Source organism: Phallusia mammillata, chromosome 5 (assembly GCF_965637545.1).
Source record: "Phallusia mammillata chromosome 5, kaPhaMamm4.hap1.1, whole genome shotgun sequence".
Lineage (NCBI taxonomy): Eukaryota > Metazoa > Chordata > Ascidiacea > Phlebobranchia > Ascidiidae > Phallusia > Phallusia mammillata.
This window is the reverse complement of record NC_137256.1, coordinates 15921487-15936210: the sequence shown is the minus strand read 5'-3', so window position 1 is coordinate 15936210 and position 14724 is coordinate 15921487.

Here is a 14724-nt window from a genome sequence, read left to right as displayed (position 1 = left end):
TTAAAATTTATACGAGATGTGCAAAAGTCCGCTGCAACTAGGAAAGCATATTGCTCACTGGGTTACAAAACGCAACTTAATTGTTCACTTAAGCTTTCGCCTGTTTCGAAAGAAGTACAAAATAAAAAAGGGGTTCTGTGCTAAAGAAAGCCAGTTTAAGACAAATTTACCTTAATGTTAGTTAGTTGGTTATTCAAAGTTAATCTTTCCAAAGTTTAAACCCTAGATCAGTGCTCTTCAACCGGTGTGCACGGTGCACCCTAGGGTGCACTAAAATATGCATGGGGTGCACCAGTACAAAAGGTATACAAGGGTGCATCACAAACTTTTAATGAACCATTAATATTTGACTGTCAGGATATCAGAAAAAAGATGGAGGTTTCAAATGATGTGAGCCAAGGTAAACTTTTTTAATGTTTTATCCCCGTGTCCAATTAAGTTTGATAGTGTCTGCGTTACAGTCGGGTTATATTAGGACATCGAGTTTAAGCTTTTTCTCCTATGTTTTACAGAAAATTCGCGAACATATGCTTGGAGTATTGGTAGCAATTTAAGCAATGTTTGTGAGCTCTGTTCGGTTTGATTGACATGATGATATGCATAATGATTTTTTATATCGCTTTTATCTCAGTTAACCTTTTTAAGTAAACAGGATGCATGAGTTCGTCACAACAACTTTAAGGGTTCACCAAGCCAAAAAAGGTTGAAGAGCACTGCCCTAGATAACCCAGCGCTTCACCGACAGGCCCAAAACGTAAAATTATAAAACTGTGTTGTAACTGTAAGTTCACCCTTTTCACTGATTCGCTCCGAAATATTTGTTTTGGGTTTGCCAATCTTTGAGATCACAAACACAATCCTTAATGTGCTGAAATTTTAAACAGTTATTTGTAGTGTGTTCCATGCTTGTGATTTAAAATTTTAGCCTGATCAGCCCAATGATGACATTTACAGCCCATAATAGCCTATGTATAAACTGGAAAGCCAGACACTACCATATAAGTCTCAATGGAGTTATTCACTGATTAACAATTGTTGCGGTTTAATGCATTGCGGAAGGTCCTCTGCTACATGCATGAATAGATGTGGCACTAAGCAGTCTTTTGGTATTTAGAAATTCACTGTTTTTGCGCCGAAATAGTATTAAGTTAGAATCTGCATTTTTAGTTTGGGTTCGTCAAACGATTGTTTTGAGTTGAGTTTGTTTCGCCAGATATACAAATCGTAGCAGCACAATTGCGCTAAAATATTCACCCAGCCGGAAATAGCTGAGCAACGTCGGGACGTTACGGCACAAATGGTGGAAAGATGATAAACGCGCTGCAGCTGCACAGTTACTAAAACTCTAAAATCATATCTTATCGTTAACTTTGAAGTTGGTTAAGCGATAATTAGGTTTTGTAAAAGTATGGCAAAACATTGATGAACTTAAAAAGAAAAATATGAACCAAAATCCTCTTAAATAAACGGCCATTGTCAGCATGACCGCCGCGTGACGAGGGGTTAGGCCAGTGGTTCCCAAACTTTTTTCTTTTAAGGCGCATTTTAGAAAAAACAAAAATTATTTGGCGCACTTCGAACATTTGAATATTTTTTTTAGCTGACAAAGGCACTAACTATGAGGTCATAAAGCCGCTATACAGGTCACTCTCATAGTTAAATAGCCTAGTTGAACATCTCAGAGACGTGGAGCATGTTGGCCTAGTGGTCTAAGCACCTGGTACTACTACTCTACTTGATTGATTTTAATTTCAATATTTTTTGCGGCACACCTAATGACATCTCGCGGCACACAAGTGTGCCGCGGCGCATAGTTTGGGAACCACTGGGTTAGGCTATTGTCGGTCAACTTACACGTATCAAAAAAACAGAGTTAAAAACAATTTGCTAGAGATTATACACTTTAGAGGTTGGGAGTATTTTTTATTATTTATTGCATAATATTATAATGATGTGAAAAGTACATGAAGGTCTCAATTATAGGCCTGATGTTTTCTATTAACTGTCTTTCGGAGTCATCGCATTGTTTCTATACCGAAACCAATCCGCACGACACTTGCTGTTTGCTTGCAAAAACTATGCAAAAACTATACAAATAGTTAATGAAGATGTAGAATTTGTGAAATGACAATCTATAGGAAAGTCACCTTTCTCGTTTCGTACTTGGTTTTGCCGCAATTAAGTGCTTTAGAAAAGTACCAAGGAATCGTTCTAAAAAAGGAAACTAAATGTCAAAAAAATAATATTTGCCATAGATTTGTGCCCCTGGGGTCAAAGCCTTAATTGCTTAACCAAGCAAGAAAAAAACACACCGAACGATGTTCAAACGAAGGACAAAGACGCAAAAAGGACCACGAGAACGTTTCATGAAAATAAGGACAACATATTTTTGCGACCTTGTCCATCAAACCTTACTTTGCAAATAGCTCATCTTTCAAATTACCGAACAGCTAAAAATCCTGTTAGAACTTAAATTTTGTCAGATCCCGCGACTGAAGATGTGTGCGTTTGTAAGGAACACGAATAATCCCTTAAACACATTTCCCGTTTATTCGATCATAAGTAACAAAAGAATAAGTTTTGTCGGCGATATAAAGTTTGAAGTTTTAATTAATTGATAAGGTAGAACAACTACCGATAGATGGCGTAAAGAGTAAGTTATTTAAATTAACAGTGAAACTGGGATAGGGTTAGGAACTGAGTTGGGATTATTGCTATTTTTCATACAAATCCAACCCTTTAAGCCCTAATTGTCAACTTTTTTTTCGTATTTTCTTAAATTTAATGGTTTTTGCGTTATCCACCGGTATTCAGCAAAATTTTCTGGTGTTAGTTCTTACGTTAGTAGAATTTCTCCTAAACTATTACTTTTGTTAAAAAAAACCTGTGTATTTAGCTTTAATCATGTTTTCGTGTAAAAAAATAGTATTGTAGTTGTTTCTTCAAACTTTGAAGTATTTGCAAGTACTGCAATAAACCCCAGCAGTTTCAAACGCACTTTAGGCGTAGAATACGTAGCCTACTTTAGGCGACATGCAAAATGCGATGAGGTGCCATTGTTAAGCATTAAATAAAGGCGAAAACTGCTGTGCCATATGTTGCAAGTCCTAAATTTGAAAGTTAAGCACAAGCGATAAACAAATGTGATAGGCAACCATTGGCGCCGAGTTTCACAAAACTGCAAGGTGGCGGACGTAAGGTATGACGTCACACAACGTGACGTCACTAAAACGCCAAACTACAAAGAGCTCAAAGTCCAACAAACTTTCCATTGACCGGCACGTTCGTTAAAATTTAGAAAAAAATCGAAATGTTTAACTTTAAAGCATTGTTTGTGTTTGAACACGTTGCTGTTTAATATTGGTTTAGCAACGTTTGAAAAATGTTTCGTCAAGTTGTCGTTGCCTTGTAGCACCTGAAATAACCATTTTTTTAAATATATTCGCATTGTACTTTGTACACAATAATGGCCAAACATTCACAGACAAACCATTGTGTGTTTGATGTCATAAACAAGCCCAAACAATACAATAACCCAAACCGGTTGTAGTTTTGAGGCAAGTTTTGTTGCTATCATACGTTCGTTTGAAAGCAAAATTTTACGAATTTTTCTTTAGATTTTACGATGTTTCGCATGCTACCGCTGTCAACAAACCAAAATATTCACGGTGGCCGCCACCTTGCTTTCCAAACCCAAGGTGGCGGCGCCACCCCGCCACCGCCTACTCGGCGCCTAAGTAGGCAACCTTTATGACAAAATATTAATACAAGTTTGGGAACAACTGCCTTAAAAGTGTCACATGGTGGCAATACAGAGCTAACAACCAAACTATTTTGCACTTGAAATTAAGAACTTGGGGCAAAGATTTAGAGCCGACTTGTACTTGCAAAAAACCTGCCATTAAAGTTAACGCAATTTTCAGTTTACTTTTTCACGTGGTTACAAAAAGTTTTGTCAATAGACTACTTGCATGATAAACAATGTTATCAGCAGGTTCTTCTGTTCATCCTCGAAGAAGAAAAAATATGATTGTGGTTTGGCAACCATTTATTTTCACAATATGCACAAAATAACAATTTGAATAATATGTAGTTCCTCTTACACATATTTGTACAACTCTATGTATCTGGTGTACACAAAACCATTAAATTTGAACTGAAAAATAACCATGTAACAAGATATTATGTTGTTTGAAATGAAAATCTACATAGACTTGTGAACAAAGTTGACAATGTCATGTAAGGCTCACAAAGAACTTCTAGATCTATTTAAACCGCCTAACCTTGCCACATCACGGTCATTTGCCACTTCGTCACATATACACAGAAAGAAAAGACATTCATCAGCATTGCATTGATAGGCAGGCAAGCTTTGTCCAATTTAGCAGCAGGAAACAAATGTACAATATATTTTTGTTTCAAAAGCGGAAAATTGCATATATGTCGCATACAATTCAGCACTTACATATGCAAAGTTATTCTCTTCAACTGCTGTTTGAACTTGCAACGGAGTTTCGCTTTACAATTGTGTTGTCCACCTGACTCGTTTCTCTACTATATCTGTATTTATACGGGCTGGTCGGAGATGGAGTTGAGGGATTTGAAATTGGCGTCCGAGGACTTTCAGGCGAGTGTTTCAATACGGTTACAGAAGTAGCAGATAGCGCACTGCTTCTTCGGTGATCGTGCTGGGCAGCGGGTTTCAGGTATGGATTTCTTATCGTTGAAATACCACTGACGTTTCTGGATTGTCGCCGCCCCCAGCTGCTACTGGTGCTCCCATCGCCTAGTCTTCTGTTTCGGAACAACATTATCCACTGGTTACGCACCATCTTGGGTCGAATCGTAAAAACCAAGAAAATCCACAAACCCTGGTAATAAAAGTATAGCTTGTTAGTATTTTTAATCTGTGATAATCACTCAAGATTAAGAAGTTTGGATTTTTTTAAATACGTCCTTCTATGATCATCCAATGTGTGTTATATGCGTTTGGCGCAGTGACCCTATACGCATCGTACGCTTCGCATTGACTTCAAGATTCTTGTTGTGTTCGCAATGTAAAAGTTAAATTAAAAGCGTTTATCACATTCAAAATTTCTAAAAAGCAAACACCAAGATTTATAACATCTTCGAACCTGAAAGGCGTTGAAAATTACAAACAGATACGACAATATTCTTCGCACAACGCCATCTTGATTTGGATCGATATTGATGAGAAAACCAATGACCCACGTTGGTCCACTCAACAATATAATTGCCGCAGCATTGATCACATGTTGACGAGCCTGTGAACAAATAATCAGTGACAGGCAAAGACTTAAATGTGAAAAAAAGATCGATTGTCGGTTTGTGCAAACAATAACAAATAAAACAGACATTAGAAGATGCAATTCACTTTGAAAACATTTGTGATCGTTCGTACCAAAACGCATACTAAAATTTAAAATCTCTAGTCAACGACTATCACAAAACATAAATGCTTTGCTACGTGACTAGGGAGATGATAATAATAATTGGTTTAACGGACTAGACCATGGGTGGGGAACCCGCGGCCTAAAGGCCACATGCGGCCTTTTAGGGCACTAAGTGCGGCCTTCGAAGGCGAAATACACTTTTAGGATGTTGATAACTTGATATTACAGGCTGCACCAGGCGCTGAAAAATAGACAGAAACGTATTTTTTGACCTTTATTCCACATTACTATTTGATTAGTTCTAGGGCAGAGGTTTTCAAACAAGACCAATGGTCTTCAAGACCAAACATTTTTAAACGAGATCAAATGGTTAATTCTTCCATAGGACTACCAAAAACCCAAGTTTCTACGATACGAAAAGAACAATTAACAATTACGAAAGTGTTACGAAAGAACAATTGTTTGCGCATAATCGAATGTGTTAAACTCGTCTGTGATGTCACAAGCTGCTCTTAGATCATTGATATTTGTAAACAAGCCAATTTCTAGGTTAAATTAATCCTGAATGTTGTAGTAAAGGTGAAAATGGAGTGAGGAATTTTAATTAGCTTGGACCGTAAGTCCTATAACTCTACGAGGAAATGGTAAGTCAAAAAGTTTGAACATCACTGTCCTTGATCTGGGAAATAGTCTATGCGGCCTAAACGAGTGTCGACAAATCATTTGGCTGTCTTTATAAACAAAAAGGTTCCCCGCCCCTGGACTAGACACCCTTCGCGGTATGGAAAAAGAAACTTAGAAACATACAGTAACATTGGATGAAACAAGATTCTTATTAAACATGATGGTATGGCATGACAGGTTAACCAGTTGCGTAAAAAATATTTAAGAACTCGCGACCTTTTTTGGCCACAACTTGAACACAATATTGTGAAAAACACAATGAAATTGTTTTGGTGGTCGTCAGTTACATTTGGTTGCTAAAATGGGCCGGATGAATAAGGTTGAAAAGTTCTGCTCCTCAATGAACACACTAAAACGCGCAGTCAAGTGTCGTTCGTTTTACATCTAATTTTACACACAATTTTGATTGTCACTTATTCTGGTTGCAGTGATACATACCTTCACTCCCCTGGCGCTGCTTCTGACTCTCGTCAAACTGCTTTTGGAACGCTTACAGGTCACGTGATACAGGACAATCGAAAACAAGCAAACATTGACCAACATTATTACTCCCATTGGTACAAGGAAAGCCCAGTACATTGATAGTTCGGTCAACCAACACCTGTTGAAGCCAACGAAAACACCTGTTACGTACTTTAGGGGTAAATAATATTATTTGTTGCAACCCGACAACCTTCGATGGGCAATTGCATGTGCCGTTTCAAAACGTAAACTGTTCGAAATCACGTGAACAGTGTTTTGTGTGCAAGATTTTGGGTACAATAAAGATTTTAAGATGTCTAGAACCAAACTTACACAACTGTTGGTCTGTACATCGGATACATTCGTAAATATTCGTCGCGTGGATGATTGTTGACAAGACCGAAGTGAGCACCAAGCGTCACGATGGAGAGCACGGCAGGAAATCCCCAACCAAAAATGCACGACTTTCTCACATAATGCCGAACTGTACTCCAAATTTTTACAAACATCAAATACATGTCCAAAATTTCTATGAACATCCAAGAAAACGTAGATGTGGTGAAAAACTGCATGAAAAATCCCGACTGAAAGACAAAACGTAAAATTATGTATGAAAGATACTTCACATCTATACCAAAACATAATTTTAATTCCCCTTTGATGGCCGAACAGAATGTTACAGAGCCTATTTTTAGTAACCCCAAAGGACTTTACCAATCTCTTTTCTAGGCTTTCCACTGGTGTTGTCATGTTTACGCAGCTTTTCATTGTTTGATGTTTTGATTGGTTTTGATTATTTTTTGTCTTGTGCTGACTTTGAATGATTGATTCTTTGTAAGAATCTTTTTATCAAATATTCTGTCAACTAGATTTTAGTAAAACTCTATATTTTAATTTGCTGTTAACCACGGATTGCGAAAATACTTCGTGGTGTTTAAAAGGCAGTTGGAGAACCAAAACAACAAGATATTTGTTCTGTTTGCTTATGGTTAGTGATGGAATCCCCCTTGGTGTTTAAGGTCATTGCAAAAAAACTCCAATTACTAAATTCCATTGGGTTCACGTTTGGTAAAAAATACTGCAAATTGTTGTTTGTAAACGATCGATTCTCCTCTGCTTGACGCTTGATTGCCCAAGAACCTTAAAACGATGTGAACGTGCAGTGAGAGCACAAATAATCTGATGCGTTCGTCAGCTGCTATAGGGGTAGTTTGGCAGAGCCTTTTGTAAAACGGTGATTGTAACACTAAAGTTTGTCTCTGTATGATATGTCTCACCACAAAGAGAACAAATTAAAGCTTATACACTTTTTGATGCACCCGTCCACTCTAATCTGAGCTAAGAACAAAATTGAACAGACACAGTTTTCGGATCACTGATTCACAAAAAAACTTGTTCTTCCACCCGTCACTTTCACATATTTCAGCCGTTTAACATTTCGTAATGATGGCTATCATTATCGCCGTTTCACACGAGAGACCAGCGATTGCCGCTATTCCCAGTTTACTGTTTGACTTTTTTGACGTGCATCGTGTCTAAAACACTTTGGTAATATTATGAAATACATGCTTTTATTTCTGTCTGTCGTGTAATCAACTTTTCAATTAGCATGTTGTTCAAAAAAGAATTTAATTGGAAATATCCCTTTTTATTCCTTAACACACTTTGTTTTGCTGTTGCGACTACTGCACACAACGCGAGTAGCACCCTATGATTTACCGCAACATTGCATTGGCTCAAAGGTGAGGTCGTAAAAAGAGCTACGGGATTAGGTGTCTGGGTTTACCCCGGAGAATTTTTTCTTGTCCGACTTACCGCAACGCATTGCTGATCGTTGCTAGGCAGTGACGCTGCAATTCCCAAAATATATGTCACATACACTCCAAACAAAGAAATACAAAAATGAACGAGAATCCGTTTCGATTTATGCTTCCGCAAAGGCCTGCAAAAAGTTAACATGGACACTAATCAAAAGGTGACCAATTAAATTGATAACTCGCTAAATTCAAGCACACTACATCACCAAATATATGACTTTAATTTCGTACCTGAACATAGTGTACGTTAGAATTGTACAAAATAGAGCGACAACTGATAATCCGCAACCGATGTACGTTAAAATGTTGAGAACACTGTCATGAATCGAAGTTTCCACGCTCTGAGAAATTTTTTTGCATCCGTTTTAATTTAGATTTAATTAATATTTAGATTGGGATTTGTTCACACATGGTCGTGATAAACAAAATATTACCATAAGAACAGCAAAGCTGGTCAGATGATTGCATTGGCACAGGACGCCATTTTCTGCATCCGGCATTTGCACAGTAACGCAACCTTCCTCAGACCATTCTCCCCGTTCCATGTCATAAAAAACGCATCGGGGATTGTAAATAGACATTCGAACCTCGGTACTGTTGCCCTGATCAACTGGTTCAAACGCGTTTTGAATAAGCGGTAGCCTTTAAAATATATTAAATTTTAAAAATAAAAAAGCGCGCTAAGCTACAGATGCCTTACAATATTTGTACTGGACTGGGTAAATCTCGGATTACCATGTCTGCTACAGTTGCACCAATAACTCCACTGTTTATAACAGCTTGATTCCGATTCGCAATACTCGTACTGTTGTTGGATATTGGGACAACACTTGGTGCTTGAAACAATGTGGCGTCTTCGTATGCGGTGAATGAAATTCTTTCCTTTAAATAGAAACCCAGAACGTAATTTTGTAAATCTTTCCTGTGAATTGTTTTAAATAGCGTAGAGTTTACCCTTTCTGTAAACATAGCGAACAAATCTGTAGGAAGACTGATTGTGGGACTTGTTGATTGCTCAATTGTACTGTTAAACCCACCACCAAGGGAAAAATTTCTCACTGCACAAATTTAGAAATCGCCATTTTAAACAGTTAGTATTTCACACTTTATTTTACTTACTTGCTGTTTCCCCGTCGGCACCAACGTCAATAGCACCAACATACAAATTGTCGAGTTCCAATTCAAAAAATCCGTTTTCCAACGTTATGTTACTAAGTAAAACTTCTGTTACGCTTATAATTGCAGAGGCAACATTACTTTCTAAATCTAAAAGAAAAGACAAAGTCGTTAAACACGACTTGAATTGTTTTTATCTGTGGGGTAACATAAATTATTTACCGGGAACCGAACCAAGTAAATCAATGACTCTAAAAACGGTTCTGGCGACCTCTTCGGTTATATTAACTTCTGTTACAGGATCTGCAAACGCCATTATACCCAGGACAATGTTCATTGTTTCCTCCGACGTTAAACTTCCTTTAAGGGTAAAGTAGATGGGAGAATTTAAAACATTGTTAAAGAAACAAATTCAAAATACATACCACCCATTAAGTATTGGATTGAACGATCCTCCCACATATTCGCCATTTGAACAACGTTGTCGTTAGTAAGATTCGATGGAACGGGTGGTGCTGTTGACTGGATAAAAATACTTAATTAATAAATCAATCAATAGAACTCAATTGGTTTAATTAAGATATTTAAAGCAAAATTTCCATCACTTCATTGTGAGAGAACGAACATCTGAAGAGGCACTTGGACAACTTGTTACAAATCTTACCTCAGGGGAATTTGAAACCGCATTGGTTGATGCTGTCGTTGTGGGGGTAGTAGCTATGGTGGCTCTGGTGGTTGCACTGGTTGTGGTGGCTCTGGTGGTTGCACTGGTTGTGGTAGCTGTGGTGGTCGTGTCGGTAGTAATGGTAGTTGTGCTTGTGGTTTGTGTAGTGGTCGGAATGATCGTTGATGGTTGTTGATTGGTGGTTGCTTGAGTAGTGGTTTCGGCACTGGTAGTCATGTTGGTAACGTGTGAGGTGGTGTCGATTGTGGTTGCCTCAGTAGTGCTCATAACTGGTGTAGTTTCCACAGTGCCAACAGATGGAGCTGCTGTGGTGTTCATTTCAGAAGTTGCGCTGACGGTAGATGCTAAAGGAAGGACTACGTAGTCAGAAGTTTAATTAAAACAAGCAAAAGTGAGCGTGCTACATCTGCAACAACTGCAAACCGTTAGAAGCAAAATTATTGCTGGCTATGTTATAGAAGCAGGAAAGAGCACAAGTGGAAAAAATAGGCTACGCAAGTTTAAAGTAAACTACAGAAGTAAAGTAATGCAATTTGTGGTATATCTTAACCTATATGTAAGTTTCGTGTTATATTTGGACGATTTCGCAAATTGTTTGGTGCATATAGAATTTTATGCTGTAAGTGTCTACCTGTGGTTTGTTGACTTGTGATTTCCAGGGTTGTTTTAAATGCAGACCTTGTTGTAATTTCTTCCTGGGTCAGGCTGTCTGCTTGTGCAGTGGTGTGCACAGAACTTCCTGATATAGTGTTATTTGCAACCTTGGATACAGTTGCGGATACTTCTTGCACTGTGCTAAGTACGGTACCTGCATTAGTGGCGGGCATACGAACTGTGGTGTCTTCGATTGTGGCGGTCGTAGATAAATCAGTGTTAATTGTAATACTTTCCCCTGAGACAGTTTCTTGCAATGTACCAGTTACATTTGCCTCTGTTGTTGTGTTCATAGTGCTCAGAGTAACATGCGTAAACGCTGTAGGTGCTACAAAAAACGAAGAAAGTTCTATGCTTGTGGAATCAGAAGTGCTTTCAGTGTTTGCTTTAGACGTTTCAATAATGTTGACCGAAGTTGTTTTCCCAAAGGCGGCATTTGTTGACATATATAGTGTTGTCCTGCCACCTAATGTGTCGTTAAGGGTTGATATCGGTATATCTTCTGTAGTGCCTACATCTTCTCTTTCTTGCCCTTCACTGGTAGCAGTTGTATCTACGTCTCGTAAAGTGGGTGTTTGTTCTTTACTTTCCGCCATAGTTGTTTCTGGTAATTTAGCTGTATATGGTGTACCAGCTGTGGCTGTAAAAGGTGTGGTGTCGGCATCACTAGTATCAAATTCGACGGTTGTATTCGACGAGTATGATTTGCTGGATCTGGTGGTAAACGGTTGTGTTTCTTCAGTTGTTGTAACAGATACTGTGCTTTTTTCATTTACGTGCAGTGTTGTGGTAGCTTCCGAGGTAGCCATTGTGATTACTGCAGACGTATATGGCATCGAACTCGCCGTATCGGCTTCTGGGATTGTGCCGTTTGCTATTAAAGTTTGTTTTGTGGCAGAGGTTCTCTTTTGTGTTGTACTTTCTAGGCCGAAATCGGAAGTTACCACTGCCGTCGATACATCTCCCGCGGTGGTTGGAGATGACTTTGGTGTCGTGACAGTTTCAATTGCACTGGCTACTGTTGTTTTGGCCCAAACTGTATCTTCTGTCGTATGTGACTTCGTCGTATCTTGAGTTGTGACGCTTTTTGAGGTATTTTGTGTTGTAACTGTAGATGTATTTAGTGTGGTGACGTCTGTAGTTCGACCTTGTGAAGTTATATCGTGTGCGGTGACGTCTGTAGTTCGACCTTGTGAAGTTATATCGTGTGTGGTGACGTCTGTAGTTCTACCTTGTGTAGTGATATCTTGTGTGGTGACGTCTGTAGTTCGACCTTGTGAAGTTATATCTTGTGTGGTGACGTCTGTAGTTTTACCTTGTGTAGTTATATCTTGTGTGGTGACGTCTGTAGTTATGCCTTGTATAGTAATATCTTGTGTGGTGACGTCTGTAGTTCTACCTTGTGTAGTTATTTCTTGTGTGGTGATGTCTGTAGTTCTACCTTGTGTAGTCATGTCATGTGTGATGACGCCTGTGGTTCTACCTTGTGTAGTTATATCTTGTGTGGTGACGTCTGTAGTTATACCGTGTGTAGTTATATCTTGTGTGGTGACGTCTGTAGTTATGCCTTGTGTAGTGATATCTTGTGTGGTGACGTCTGTAGTTCTACCTTGTGTAGTTATTTCTTGTGTGGTGACGTCTGTAGTTCTACCTTGTGTAGTTATATCTTGTGTGGTAAGGTCTGTAGTTATGGCTTGTGTAGTTATATCTTGTGTGCTGACGTCTGTAGTTATGCCTTGTGTAGTAATATCTTGTGTGGTGACATCTGTAGTTCTACCTTGTGTAGTTATTTCTTGTGTGGTGATGTCTGTAGTTCTACCTTGTGTAGTTATTTCTTGTGTGGTGATGTCTGTAGTTCTACCTTGTGTAGTTATTTCTCGTGTGGTGATGTCTGTAGTTCTACCTTGTGTAGCTATATATTGTGTGGTTACGTCTGTAGTTATGCCTTGTGTAGTTCTATCTTGTGTGGTGACGTCTGTAGTTCGACCTTGTGTAATTATATCTTGTGTGGTGACGTCTGTAGTTCTACCTTGTGTAGTCATGTCTTGTGTGGTGACGTCTGTAGTTCTACCTTGTGTGGTGACGTGTGTAGTTCTACCTTGTGTAGTGACTTGTGTAGTTATATCTTGTAAGGTGACGTCTGTAGTTATACCTTGTGTAGTTATACCTTGTGTAGTGACTTGTGTAGATTTATCTTGTGGAGTGACGACATGTGTCATATCTAGTGTGGTTACGGCAGTAGTTATGTTTTTTAAAGTGACAGCTGTAATGGCATCTTTTGTAAAGACGTCTGTAGTTATATCTTGTGTGGTGACGATTGTAGTCGTCTCTTGTACAGTACTAGCTGTAGTTGTATGCGGTGTTGTAAAACTTTCAGTTTTATCCTGAACAGTGACTTTCTGTGTTGTGCTAACTGCATTAGTATCTGATGTATTTGTTACACGTATGGTTGTTTTCGCCGTATCAAGTGCGGTACTGACTGAGGTAGTTTCTTGCATAGAATTCGTCAATTCAAACTCAGTCACAGTGTCTTTCGTAACAGCAACAATGTCTGTAACTGCAGTGCAAAAAGGAACGTTGTCTACATGGGTATAAAAACTACAGTTTCCTAACAGACACTCTACTAGTAATGGGTTGGTTGTTAAACAGATTTACTAAAAGAGCAGAAGGGTTATGGAATATTATGCTTGGCACAAAAGCATATTAACGAGTTAAATTTTCGTTGGAAGATTAACAAGTACAAATCAAGTTAATAATGTTACCAGAAAACCAACCAGCGTAAACCGATACCTTTCGTTGTGGCAATTGATGTGGCTGCGTCAGTTACAGCTAAAGTTGGTGTTGTATCAACTATTGGCACGGTTGTAATCGCTGAAAAGTGGTTACAGAAATATTTGTTAAATAACACAATCTTGCCATAAAATTTAACTTAGCGATTTTTCGCCTTAGACCTCTGTCCAGTGAATATTTCCACAGTGGTACGTACGTATTGATTTTTGTAAGTAGGTTACGTGTTAGTCTATTCTTAATGGATAAATATTTTTTGTTTAAAAAGGTCGTACAGTATAAGCAATATTTAATGACTAACCAAAGTTTCTAAAATTTTTAAAAATTAGAGGTTGTCAAATTATGAAAAACTGCTCCAATCTCACATAGTACTTATTTCAAACCCGTATTAGCAAACTTCGTAAAGTTTGGTTGCAATTGACGCTTAAACAGGCGTATTTAATGGCACAAATCAGGTTCTGGCCATTTTAAGCATAATACTGAAACGCAATGTATGTTTAAAACTAAAATGGTCGTGCGGATTTTTTAAATACAACTATAGTTTAGAAAACCGCCACCCCAAATATGGTAAAAACAATAAGTACCAGAACAAATTGTAAAAATGTGACATACCTATACAATTTACATCAGGAAATCTCGGATCACTTGATATAAATCCTTCACCACATTTGCAACTGAACCCACCAATAAAGTTGGCGCAGTCAAAGCTGCTTGTACAATTGTGCAACGTATCATCAACACATTCATCGATGTCTGCAAACGTTAAATTTTTCACAAACTTTTGAACAATTGCTGAATGTTGCAACCAACTCTACCTGTGCAGCTGGTTCCTGGTGGTAACGTAAGATCGTTATCTACGTAGCCTGGATTGCACTCGCAACGAAATCCACCTCCAAAGTTAATACAACGTGTATTTTCCGAACAGTTGTTTTCAATCAAGGCTTCACATTCGTTTATATCTGCACGTATTATTCAGGAATTTACATTCCAAATCTTGTGCTTTTCAAATGAAACAGACAGTCAAGATTACCAGTGCAATTTAAATCCGATGTCGAATTTATGTTGTTGTAGCCTGCGTTGCATGTACAAGAGAATCCGCCGATCG